Source organism: Phyllobates terribilis, unplaced genomic scaffold (assembly GCF_046119375.1).
Source record: "Phyllobates terribilis strain yellow unplaced genomic scaffold, ASM4611937v1 Scaffold_4__5_contigs__length_816908805, whole genome shotgun sequence".
In the NCBI taxonomy this organism is placed as follows: Eukaryota; Metazoa; Chordata; class Amphibia; order Anura; family Dendrobatidae; genus Phyllobates; species Phyllobates terribilis.
This window is the reverse complement of record NW_027362764.1, coordinates 134,525,915-134,537,945: the sequence shown is the minus strand read 5'-3', so window position 1 is coordinate 134,537,945 and position 12,031 is coordinate 134,525,915. Positions and strand designations below refer to the sequence as shown.

Genomic DNA, 12,031 nt, shown 5'->3' with positions numbered 1-12,031 from the left:
AACAAAACAAAAAAAAACAAAAACAAAATTTGCTGCAGTGCATTTCCCACTTCCAGGCTGATCTACAGTACAAATGTCACAATGCCAAGTTAATTCCGCATGTGTCAACCAGCTAAATCTGCAGGGGGTTGAATGCTACTTGTAGGCACTGTATGTTAGAAAAGCGTATATCTGCACAGAGATTGAAACTTCAGAGACTGGGAGTTCTGTGGAAACTGTTTGGGTAAGAATACAAGGAGAGAACAACGGAAAGGACGCCATTGTAGGCATTTACTACAGGCCACCTGGGCAAGCTGAAGATATGGATGAACTCTTTATGTATCAAATGACCAAGTTCTCCAAAAAATATGACGTAGTGGTCATGGGAGATTTCAACTATCCAGACATTTGTTGGGAATCTCTCTCAAGTAAAACTAACAGGTCAAGCAAATTCTTATCCTCTCTTGCTGACAACTTTATCTTCCAAAAGGTAGGGGAGAAAACAAGGGGATCTGCTACTTTGGATCTAATCCTTATAAACAGGGAGGAAATGGTTGAGGAGGTAAAGGTGACTGGGACCCTAGGAGGCAGCGATCATGCTATTATAGAATTTTGGATAACTAAAGGAGGAAGACATGTGAAGACTCAAACTTCAAGGTTAGATTTTAGAAAGGCAGATTTTAAGAGACTCAGAAAGAGAATAGGAGGGATCCAATGGCTGGATGTCCATAAGGACAAAAATATCCAGGAAGGATGGGAAATCTTTAAAAATGAGATTCTCAAAGCACAATCGTTAACAATCCCGAAAAGTAGGAAGAATGGGAAGCATTTAAGGAAACCAGGATGGATGAACACAGAACTTAAACACATGCTAAAAAGAAAGAAAGAAATGTTTATTAAATGGAAAGAGGGAGGCATATCTAAAGAAGATTATAATGCAGTCTGCAGATCCTGCATGGCACGTATCAGGTTAGCTAAAGCTGACAATGAATTAAGGCTTGCAAGAGATGTCAAAAGCAATAAAAAAGGATTTTGGGGGTATGTCAAAAGTAAAAGAAAAGTCAAAGATGCTATAGGATTTTTACAGGATGAAAATGGAGAAATGGTAAGAGAGGATGTTGAGAAGGCCGAACTTTTTAATTCCTATTTTGCATCTGTTTTCTCTCAGAAAGAAAATGTAACATCAACTGATCTTCACTGTCCTTTTAAAGGAATAGAGGAATCCAAGTTATCTGTAAACAGAAAGATTGTGAGGGAATATTTAGCTAACATAAATGAGTTCAAGTCTCCAGGTCCAGATGAATTACACCCCAGAGTACTGAGGGAGATCATAGAAGAAATTTTAGAACCACTCTCCATAATCTTTGAAAATTCTTGGAGAACAGGAGAAGACTGGAGAAGAGCAAATGTTGTTCCTATCTTCAAAAAGGGGAAGAAGGTGGACCCAGGGAACTATAGGCCGGTGAGTCTGACTTCTATACCAGGAAAGATCTTTGAACAAATTATTAAACAACATGTATGTAAGTACCTGGATAAGAATGAAGTGATTAACCAGAGTCAGCATGGGTTTGTAACTAACAAGTCATGTCAGACTAACTTAATTTCCTTCTATGACAGAATCACTGACTGGGTGGATCAGGGAAATGCTGTAGATATAGTATATCTTGACTTCAGCAAAGCATTTGACAAAGTATCTCACACCATCCTTATTGAAAAAATGACCAAGTATGCAATGGACCAGGCAACTGTTAGGTGGATTCATAACTGGCTTAGTGATTGGACTCAAAGGGTGGTTGTAAATGGCTTCACATCCAGCTGGATGAATGTCTCAAGTGGGGTACCACAGGGCTCCGTCCTGGGACCTGTATTGTTCAACATCTTTATCAATGATTTAGATGAAGGAATTGAGGGTAAACTGATTAAATTTGCTGATGACACAAAGCTAGGAGGGATAGCTAATACTAGAGAAGAGAGAGAGAGGATTCAAAAAGACCTAAATAAACTGGAGCAGTGGGCGGCAACCAACAGAATGGTTTTTAACAGGGAAAAATGCAAAGTACTACATCTGGGCAATAAAAATGAAAAAAGCATATACAGAATGGGAGGAATAGAGCTAAGCAACAGTACATGTGAAAAAGACTTAGGTATACTAATAGATCATAGACTGAACATGAGTCAACAGTGTGATGCAGCAGCAAAAAAGGCAAATACAATTCTGGGATGTATTAACAGAAGCATACAGTCTAGATCACGTGAAGTCATTATCGGTCTTTACTCCTCTTTGGTCAGACCTCATCTGGAATACTGTGTACAGTTTTGGGCACCACATTTTAAAAAAGACATAGACAAACTGGAGCTAGTTCAGAGAAGAGCGACCAGAATGGTGACTGGTCTGCAAACCATGTCCTATGAGGAACGGTTGCAGGATTTGGGAATGTTTAGCTTGCAAAAAAGAAGACTGAGAGGAGACTTAATAGCTGTCTACAAATATGTCAAGGGCTGTCACATTGTAGAAGGATCATCTTTATTCTCATTTGCACAAGGAAAGACTAGAAGCAATGGGATGAAACTAAATGGGAGGAGACACAGATTAGATATTAGAAAAAACTTTTTGACAGTTAGGGTGATTAATGAGTGGAACAGGCTGCCACGAGAGGTGGTGAGTTCCCCTTCAATGTACATCTTCAAACAGAGGCTGGACAGACATCTGTCTGAGATGATCTAGTGAATCCTGCTTTGAGCAGGGGGTTGGACCAGATGACCCAGGAGGTCCCTTCCAACTCTACCATTCTATGATTCTATGAGTAGGGTTAGAGAAGAGGTTTACAATATCATCATTTGTGTATATAGCTCATTTGCAAGTTTGTGTGATTCCATGGGTAAGACGCAAGTCAAAACGCGTAGGTCCTATCACTAGTTCCTAATTTACATCTACGCCAATATGTGCCAATAAGTGGATTGGATTTGCTTTTTATATGGCTCAATAAAAGCTATATTTTATTATACCAAGACTCACAGCCTACATCGCTGGATCTTATACCTCTATATATGTGAGTCCAGGGTTTCAGACAAGTAAACCCCTTGTATTCTGACTTTGTATCCCTATTCTATAGCATCAGTCCCCGATTTATTGCTGACATGCATGCTATATTGATCTCCATGGAGTAACAAGAGTAGAATCTGGTTGATACCTACTTCTGATGTCACTATTGAACTCCACTTCATCCTTCCTGATTTTTAATACCAAAAAAAAACCTAAAACTTTTCAATACAGATCTCAACTACCAAATCATAGCCCTTCACCCACTGTGATGTGACAGTATTTTACAGCCCTTTATGCATATCTTTTGTTGGGGACATATGAAAAACCTGTTTTCAGTACCACAACTCTCTGTTTTGAGCACTAGAAAATGCACGGTGTGTAATTCCATCTCGTTTATATCTCTGAGCTAAAATGAATCACTCATACCTTACTTTGTTATTCTTACAAGAGCCAGAACAAATGATAGTCCAGCATTGATCAGCACTTGCAGAATGGAATCCGGTCTCTCGAGAGGAGCATTTGCTCCCACTAGAATATCACAGACACTTCTTGATGCACAAGAAACAAGAATACTTATTTTTCTCACAATGGACACAAGTATTTTGCCAATTGCTGTCACTTTGACCAAAAATACGGTTGTGTGAACAAGTCTTAAATTATACAAAAAACCTTTTGTTGTGGCACAATGTGTAAAATAAATGAAACATAAATAAATAAAAAATAACAGGTAAAAAATAAATAACGGTAAACTAAAATGCCACTGCCAATCTAAATTGCTGTTACTAGCCCTGCCTCCATAAAAAAAAACACATTTGACACACACAAATATTTGTCACAGAATGGGGAACACATCTTAAATGTATTTTAGTCATTCTTTGTGGTCATAAAAATGTGAAAAAGAGACCAATATCAGCAAAAGAAAGGGAGAATATGACAGAAACATAAAAATGAAGCCCCATGTATCATGAAAATAATATGCAAATATTACTAGAATATCAGAACGATAAAAAAAAGTACACTTCTTTAAACTGCCTGGTCAGGAACGGAGGTAAATTGCCTGGTCTTGAACTTTGTGAACCTCTTGGCAATAACACTATATACAGTGAGAGATGTTTAGACCTTACAGAGAACCACTGGTTAGTGCTGGCCATAATCGATTATTTTGACACTATGTTAGGTTTTCTATGTGTCCAGAAACCCAAAAACTTGAACATACAGACATTGCTTAAACTTTTTGTGCTTGTTGGGCGTTAAGACATTTGTACTGCCATATTTGGTAATACTGTAAGTAACATATGGCTGGAGAATACTGCGTTCTTAAACCGCAACCTGTAATTCCGGTTTCTCTGTAGGAGTCAACAGTAAACAGCACATAAAACCCACATATTACTTTCTGTAGCCACACCTGGCTGCTAAGCACCACACGCTCCCTGTAATGTCATGGAAAATTCTTATTATTTCTAAGATCCTCGGTTCTCAGCTGACGGTATGTATATATGGAGCAGTATGTCAGATAGTTTAGTCTGTGTAAAATAATGGATTTACATGTAGAAAATGTAATGTTAAAAAATGTGATACATCATAAAATAATAAAAGATTAAAAATGTTTTAAAAACAAAACAGTAATTGTGATACATCCGACATACCAGGTAACATTTATCATAATGCTTGCACCATTTTTGCGCAAATTGCAATATTTCATTATTGCAAATGCATAAACCAAATTTATCAATGCTTTATACCATTTATTACAGTAGTCTTTAGTACCTGTGCCAAAACTTAAAAAAAAATGAGAAAAGGGTGCTCTTCTTACCTTTTGGCGTGAAGTACTACAAACTTATGATTCAGTTCTAAAAAAAGTTGCATATTCTATACAGGTCATAGCTGTCTTAAAAAGGACATAGGACAAATACATTTAAATTGTAATCATTTTTAACATATAAAAAGTCACAATTAGTGCAAAATTCTATATTACAATGCGTCATTTGAAACATCTGGACTTTTGCTCATTTCTAACATGCAAGTTGCAATTTGTTGAAAATTTTGCAACTTTTGACACATTGGTCTCAGGGTTTTATCATTAGGAAGACAATGCTCAAAAAGTTGCGTTGGCATAACTTGCGCCAAATTTATTATTAAAGTGCAGTATTTGACAATGATAATATTGGAAATGAAGTGACTACACTAAAGATTTGCTGCTAGTTACACCATTTTTGATAAATGGGGTCCACTATTCTCAGTCTTCCCTGGTAGGTATTTCTGTGGTAGGTCTAAAAACTTCTGAATCTCTTTGTGCAGCAAAATAGTTAGCTCAATAGAATTATGAACAGCTTAAGCCAAATCCTCCCATTCAGTCCAGATACTTAAAGGGGTTGTCCGGTTAAAGTGATGTCTTCAGTCACTCTGTGTGACTGCAGACTTATGAATCCCCCCAGCGAACGCACTGTGCGCTGGAGGGATTTTCTGGTATGAGACCTGGGACCAGAGGCAATGTATTAGTTACACATACCTCCGACCAGTGGGCGTGGCCTCACTCTCCATACACTTGTATGGAGCGAGGCCGCGCCTTCTAGTCGGACACGACCACTCGCTGTCCACACCACTAAATGGGACGTGGCCTCGCTCCATACAAGTGTATGGAGTGTGGCGGCGCTGAATGGCTAGGGGTATGTGTAACTCATACATACTCTCCGTTACCGGGTCTGAAACCGGCGAATCCCCGCAGTGCACGGTATGTGCACTGGGGGGATTCATAAGTTTGCAGTCACACAGAGTGACTGCAGACTTATCACTTTTAACCGGACAACCCCTTTAATGAAATACATATGTGAGTTATTTACTTACATTAACCAAGTCAATAAAATTGCACAGTAAATTATTGGGGCTCTTAAAAAAGCTAGCAGATACTAAAAATTGCAAAGAAAAGCTACAAAAATGTTTGTTTCTGAAAAAAAAAATTGCTTTGTTCTATGAACAAATTTGGTAAATTTTATGCCAGAAAACCAGTGCACATGTAGTATTGGAGAAGGATGTAGCTTCCTTGTGGCACTGAAATAGTTAAAATAGAATGTTCCCAGTAGTTAGATCTCTCTGAGCTGCCCTTGGGTCCAGTTAAGGGGTTAGCTGTGATAATCCAGCCAGTAGAGTAGAGGGGAACCTAGTACCATGATCAAGCATAGAATGTGTGTAAAGCTTTGTTTCTGATATATTTCCTTGTGGGCTGTAGTATTGGTAACCAGCCACAAGATGCCACTGTCCCGGGTGCAGATGCCAGGTTGAGTCTGCCAGCAGTATTGCAGACAGTGAAGGGGTTAATGGTGTGTGATGACAGCTCACAGAGGGTGGGCACATTAGGAAAAAAAGTGGAGAGCACTACATACACCACAGCACATCAGAGGGAGGACACACCTTGTCTGTAGGGTGCCAGAGCGAGCAGGGGCCATAACTCGCCCATGACTACCTCGCTGGGGCACCTTACACACGGATAGTAAATCCAGCCTTAAATGGGTTGTCCGTCCTTAGGGTACAAGTCTGCAGACACTCTATGTGACGCATACTTGTGAATGCTTGTGAATCCTGACAATGCACACATTGCGAACTGTGAGGATTCTCTGGTGCCGAGAGCGGCAGACGCATGACCACAAGTCTGTGGTTTGCATACATTAGGTCATGTGCTGACTAGACTTGCACAGCCTCACTCAATGCAAGTGTATTGAGTGAGGCCAGACATGTCCAGTCGGAATGTTACAGTAAGTATGCAAATCACACACTCAGTCACATGACCGACCGCTCCCAGTGCAGGCACCAGAGAATCCTCACAGCGTTCAGTTTGCATGATGTGAAGGCTCTTAAAGATTTCAAAATGTTGGCTGGAGCTGGGACGGAATGGGGGTAGACAGGACATGGTCAAGTCCACCTGTCTAATTCTTGACTGTAATACACCTGTCCTGGGTCCGGGCTCTTCTCCCCTCACCTCGATCCTCTGAACTCTGTGTTGCTCCATGTTGGCTTTGCAAGTGGCCAGTCATGCTCCTATGTGATAATCTGCCTATATAAGGCTCACCAAGATGCACACCTGTGTCTTGGTATTAACTCTTAGTTTTCCTGTGCTGTCTGCCTGTGGCCTCCAGTGCTTCTAGTCCTTGTTTTCCACGTGACTTACCTTACTGTGCACTGACGCTCTTGACCCGTGTGCCCACCTGGACCTCACCAGGTGAGCTGAAACAATGAGGATCTGTGGCTACCTTACACCACAAATCTTACTCCACTCCCTGGCCGAAGTAAGATTTGTGGCGAGTCATAAGACGTGATTGATTCATTAAAAGACGTGCATCTATTAATCAATTGGGCAAGTCTCACTCCAACGCCCTCTTTACTCACCAAGACTTGCATGAACAACTCTGGTCTTGATGAATCATGGCTATCCTCTTTATTGATTTTATCCAAGAATTACTTGTGTGAGGTAAGCCAAACATTTTTATAGATTTTTGCTTTTTGTATTCTTTCCCAGCTACTGTTTACCAAATGCACAATAATGAACGTATGAACTAATAATCCAGTGGACTTGTCCTCTGTGTAATACAAGTGTATTGTGGATAGCCAAAATATATTTCTTAGCCTAGTTTATCTCAGCATCTGGATTCTTATGCAACACTACCACACCTCATTATATATCTGGGAAAGCACAGTACATTTCCTTATTCATGGTAGTGAACTGGGCTAGAACATAGGAGAAACATTTCCATAGAAGTTATTCTACTCTTTGGCCAGTATGTTTGAAATTTAATAGAGACAGAAAAATCACAAATGTGTTTAAAGTGTTTAGCGAGTTGCACCAAATTTAATAGTTCACATCCTACATCAATTTGGAGCAATTTGAGACTTTTTGATCAGTTGTTGTGACTTTTTTTTCCATCTATGATGGTCAATAATTCAATATTATCTAAAATAAAAAGTATTTCCATCACTGGATTGAAAATATATCTCCAGATTAAATTTGTCTGTTACATTTCCGTGTTCTAATTTGATTATAAGTCACTGACTCATTTACCTATTCTAAGAACAAAAGATGCCCTGTTCCACTTACTGTATTGTGAATAAGCTTATAAGTGTCCTTTCCAATGTTAGTATATGATGTTTTACGGTGTAGGCAAGTGTATACAGCACTATGCACACTTTGGCAAAGTCTAAACATAGTTTTATATGTGTCTTTCAATACAACAATTATGATCATAAAACTTGAGTTCATTCTGTGCAATGTTTTACCCTCATACACAAAAACAGAGTCTAAAGTATATATCTATCTAATGACAATAGTGCCTGAACAGCATTTTTCCACTCAAATTTTTCAATTTCTTTCTATATCTTGTCCTTCACATTTTTTTTCCTGCTCTGTTGGTGGCTTGTGGGCTGGCACATGGCAGAAAAGCTTATGTGTCACTCCACCCAGAAGATCCTCACAGTTCTGGTGAAGCTTCAATCTGTAGTCTTTCTTTCCCAGGCACAGCCCCAAACTGGTCATCTGTCAGGCCGGGCAGATCCCCAATAGGCCACTCAGTCCAAGGGTTGACTAACTTCACAAAGCAGGAACTGCGCTGATAATTCCAATCCTGCACTATTAGTGCAGTTTCCAATGCTAGAAGAGGAAAAGGATCCTTTTGACAGCATAGACACATAGCCATAGAGCATTCACCCTCTCAGCATGTGAGAGAAGTAAACTTTTGATGCTCATGCTCTGCTCCTCCTCCGCTGCATTTGGAGAAAATGTACAAGCTACATCCCTGTGGTATGTCTCTGCACAGCACCAATCCAGAGCAGGGAGAAACACTGAAACAGATTGTGTGATGTATTTATTTTATATTTTGTTTGTTGGGATAACCCATTTATTGAATCTTCCTCATGTTATATGTACCATAACTGACGTAGAATGGGCACAAGTATTTGTGCTTCCTTACTCATGCACCCTTAGATCTCTGAGTCCTTTCCACTAGTAGAGTATTAAACCTCTTATCTTCCAATCACATGTTTGGCCTTTGGCCCTGTTGTTAATTTCTGTTTTTTGCTGAAATTCAACATCGAATCTTAAAAATAAAATAATATGCATTATACATTTTTTACTTTTTCTTTTTTTCTTACATTTTTGTGTTTTTTTTTAATGCAATTATTTTAATTACGCAAGTCCTAACCCTAACGTTAGCACTAACCCTGAACAGGGTCAGAAAAAGTGTGCAAAATTGTAAAATATATTCTAACTTTTATTTTTACAGGGGAAACTTTACTAAATTTGGGACAGCTCTCCCAGCAGGTCTCATTAGAATGAGAGTGAGAGTAGAGGCAGAGAAGAGTGAAAGAGATGATTCCGCCTCTGTAATCTCGGTTATTGCCTATGCAGAGTGCAGTAGTCTAAATGAGTTTGTCTTCGGCTGTTGCTCTCTGCATAGGCAGAGACAGAGATAATCAAGCTCACATCATTATACTGAGAGCTTTGTCATCTCGATTGCTGTCTGTGCAAAGCTCAGCAGCCAAAGTCAAAATCATTTTGACTGTTGCACTCTGCATTTGAAGTGACGTCAGTGAGTCAGATGGTAATGCAGCCGCTGGATGCTTATAATTTAGCTTGCCAACCACCTGTCAGGTACTCACTATGCCAGTGAAAAAACGATGCTTGCCGACCCCGCTCAGTGTATTCGAAGTCTCCTGGATTCTTTGATAGTTGTGGCATGGCAGGTTAAACTATCCCCTTACACCACAATTAACTTTGGCGGTCTAGGAAACTGTCTCAATGCCCCCTAAACACTCCAACACTGTACAGTATACCATGACTCCTTGCCTCTTGGAAGTTGTCCAGTTTGCAGGAAACCAAGGAGCTTTCATCAGTTAATTATTGTGTCTCCTAATAATTTATTTTACTACAAAATACTGCATTAATGTGATAAGACAATGGGATCTGTTCTTCTGAACTGTTGAGAACTGTTGAGAAATAATTCTCATACAGTTAGTATTTAGCTACGGGTGCCAATTCTCCAACATAAGGACATTTTAGGCTCTGTTCACCTTACAATTTTTATATATGCATGGTCGATGTAAATACTTTTTATGCCCAAAGATGACAAAAGTATTCTCGGAGTGATACGTTTATTGGCTAACCAGAACAAAATAAGCTTTCAGCGCACAGAGGCTCCTTCTTGAAAATCTGCCTAAAGAAATAACGTCTGTGCTCTGAAAGCTTTCAAATATATACAGTGTTTTGTTCTGGTTAGCCAATAAAAGTATCACTCCGAGAATACTTTTGTCATCTTTGGACATGAAAAGTATTTACATTGATTTTTCTGGCTAACACGGTACCACAATATAATTTTTTATTGTACATATATGCAGTGAAAATTCAATTCTGTTCACTCAAATATTATTTTAGACTACTCAAAATAAAGACATACTATATTGCATGGAATCTGCAATATATGCTACTGCATGCCTATGTAGCGGTATGTGTCAGAGCCTGCTCTCCAATTTTTATGTTGGGAAATCTTTCAGATTTGAATTACGGTAACTTTTCTATGAACATTTATTATTGTACACAGTGAACATGACTTGCCACAATTTCCCACAGATTGGATATAAATCCCCCCCCAAAAAATAGCTAAGCATATTATAATTATATAACACTACAGACTAAACTAGACTGTCCATACACATTACCATACAACCTCCTCGTGGTCACGGGGAAGTTGTCAAGAAGGGCCGTTGGGCACATACTTGGTCTGCGGCACAAAAGACATGTTCTAAATGTCTTAGAAATAAATTGTCATAGCTTCACAGAAATACCATGCGTATTTCCTTATATTTAGTTACTTCTAGATTCCCTCCTTTTGTGCTGTAGCTTCAATTGTCAGAGTGATCCAGGTTTTATAAGAACAGTTGAAAGAGTAATGAAATTAAGCAAGGAATTACCAAGATCCTGTTAAACATCCTCTTGTGACATGATGCAGTACCATTAGTTATACTCTGTTCTCTCTGTGTAGTATAATTTATGTTATTGGTTTATATAATATTACATTTCATAAGGAGGAACCAGAAAATTCTATAAAAAAATATAAAATCTATAAAAAAAGGGCACTTCTTCCCTTGATATTTTGGCTGATTATGACTAAGTCAAACAGCAACCTGTGAACTTCAAGGTCTCAATTCATCTTTTGCATTTTCTAAGTAATTTTTCGTATTGTCATTCTTTCTGTGCTGGTGGATATTGCACCAAATTAATCAAAATGGGTGCTCAATGTTTATTAAATTTCTACAAATTCACAGATGCTTATTTTTGGCTCTTTTTTGTGCCTTTTTAGAGAAGAAAGTAGTAAGATTCTTTAGGAAGCTTTAAAATGTTGTGCATTAGTCTTTAACTAAAAAAAACCCAGACAGATTTTGGGCAATTGTGCAAAAAAATTGCAACATTTTAAAAAGGTCATAAATGATAAATTGTGTGAAAAATATCTAGATAACCAAAACCCACACCCATAATCCCGGAAAAAAAACTTCCAAAACCAAGTAAAGTTATTTAACAAAGGGGAAACTAAATAATAAATGGAGTACAAATGAAATAAAAATGAACACTATTAGAACTATGCCAGAAACAAGGCACAAATGCAACAATGATTCGGTCCCATTTGCTCTCGGCAAAATTTGCATTTGGGTGGAGATCCTAATGGTTTAGGTAACCAAGTCTTGGTCAAAACTGCACATCAACAAAACAAATACAAGACCCTTATGTCCTGGATGGCAAAATAAGACACCAGAATGGGGAGACAATTTTGATAATTGCTCTGGACCTTACTGTCTTCTATGCATGTACGTGTTGTAACAAAGTCACTGGTAAAGTAATGGAGGAAAGATATGTTTCACGGAGGCTATTAGCTTGAATTGAAACCATGAAGTTTGCTCCAGCATGTTATTTGCTGAGAGGAGTTAAACCTCCATTTTAAAAGGGAGTGATTTTTGTTAATGACCATTGTGAAG

General features: G+C 38.6%; 1 protein-coding gene and 1 long non-coding RNA gene across 2 annotated transcripts in view; one reads left to right on the top strand and one right to left on the bottom strand.

The window, feature by feature from the left end:
• Positions 1 to 7,311, bottom strand: part of LOC141265112 (uncharacterized) — a 64,006-nt gene extending 56,695 nt beyond the window's left edge. Inside the window, exon 1 of the long non-coding RNA XR_012320047.1 lies at positions 7,185 to 7,311. This is a non-coding gene — a long non-coding RNA (uncharacterized lncRNA). The remainder of the gene's footprint in view (positions 1 to 7,184) is intronic.
• Positions 4,381 to 12,031, top strand: part of VILL (villin like) — a 156,912-nt gene continuing 149,261 nt past the window's right edge. Inside the window, exon 1 of the mRNA XM_073677775.1 lies at positions 4,381 to 4,508. The gene's annotated coding sequence lies outside the window, so the exon portion shown is untranslated. The remainder of the gene's footprint in view (positions 4,509 to 12,031) is intronic.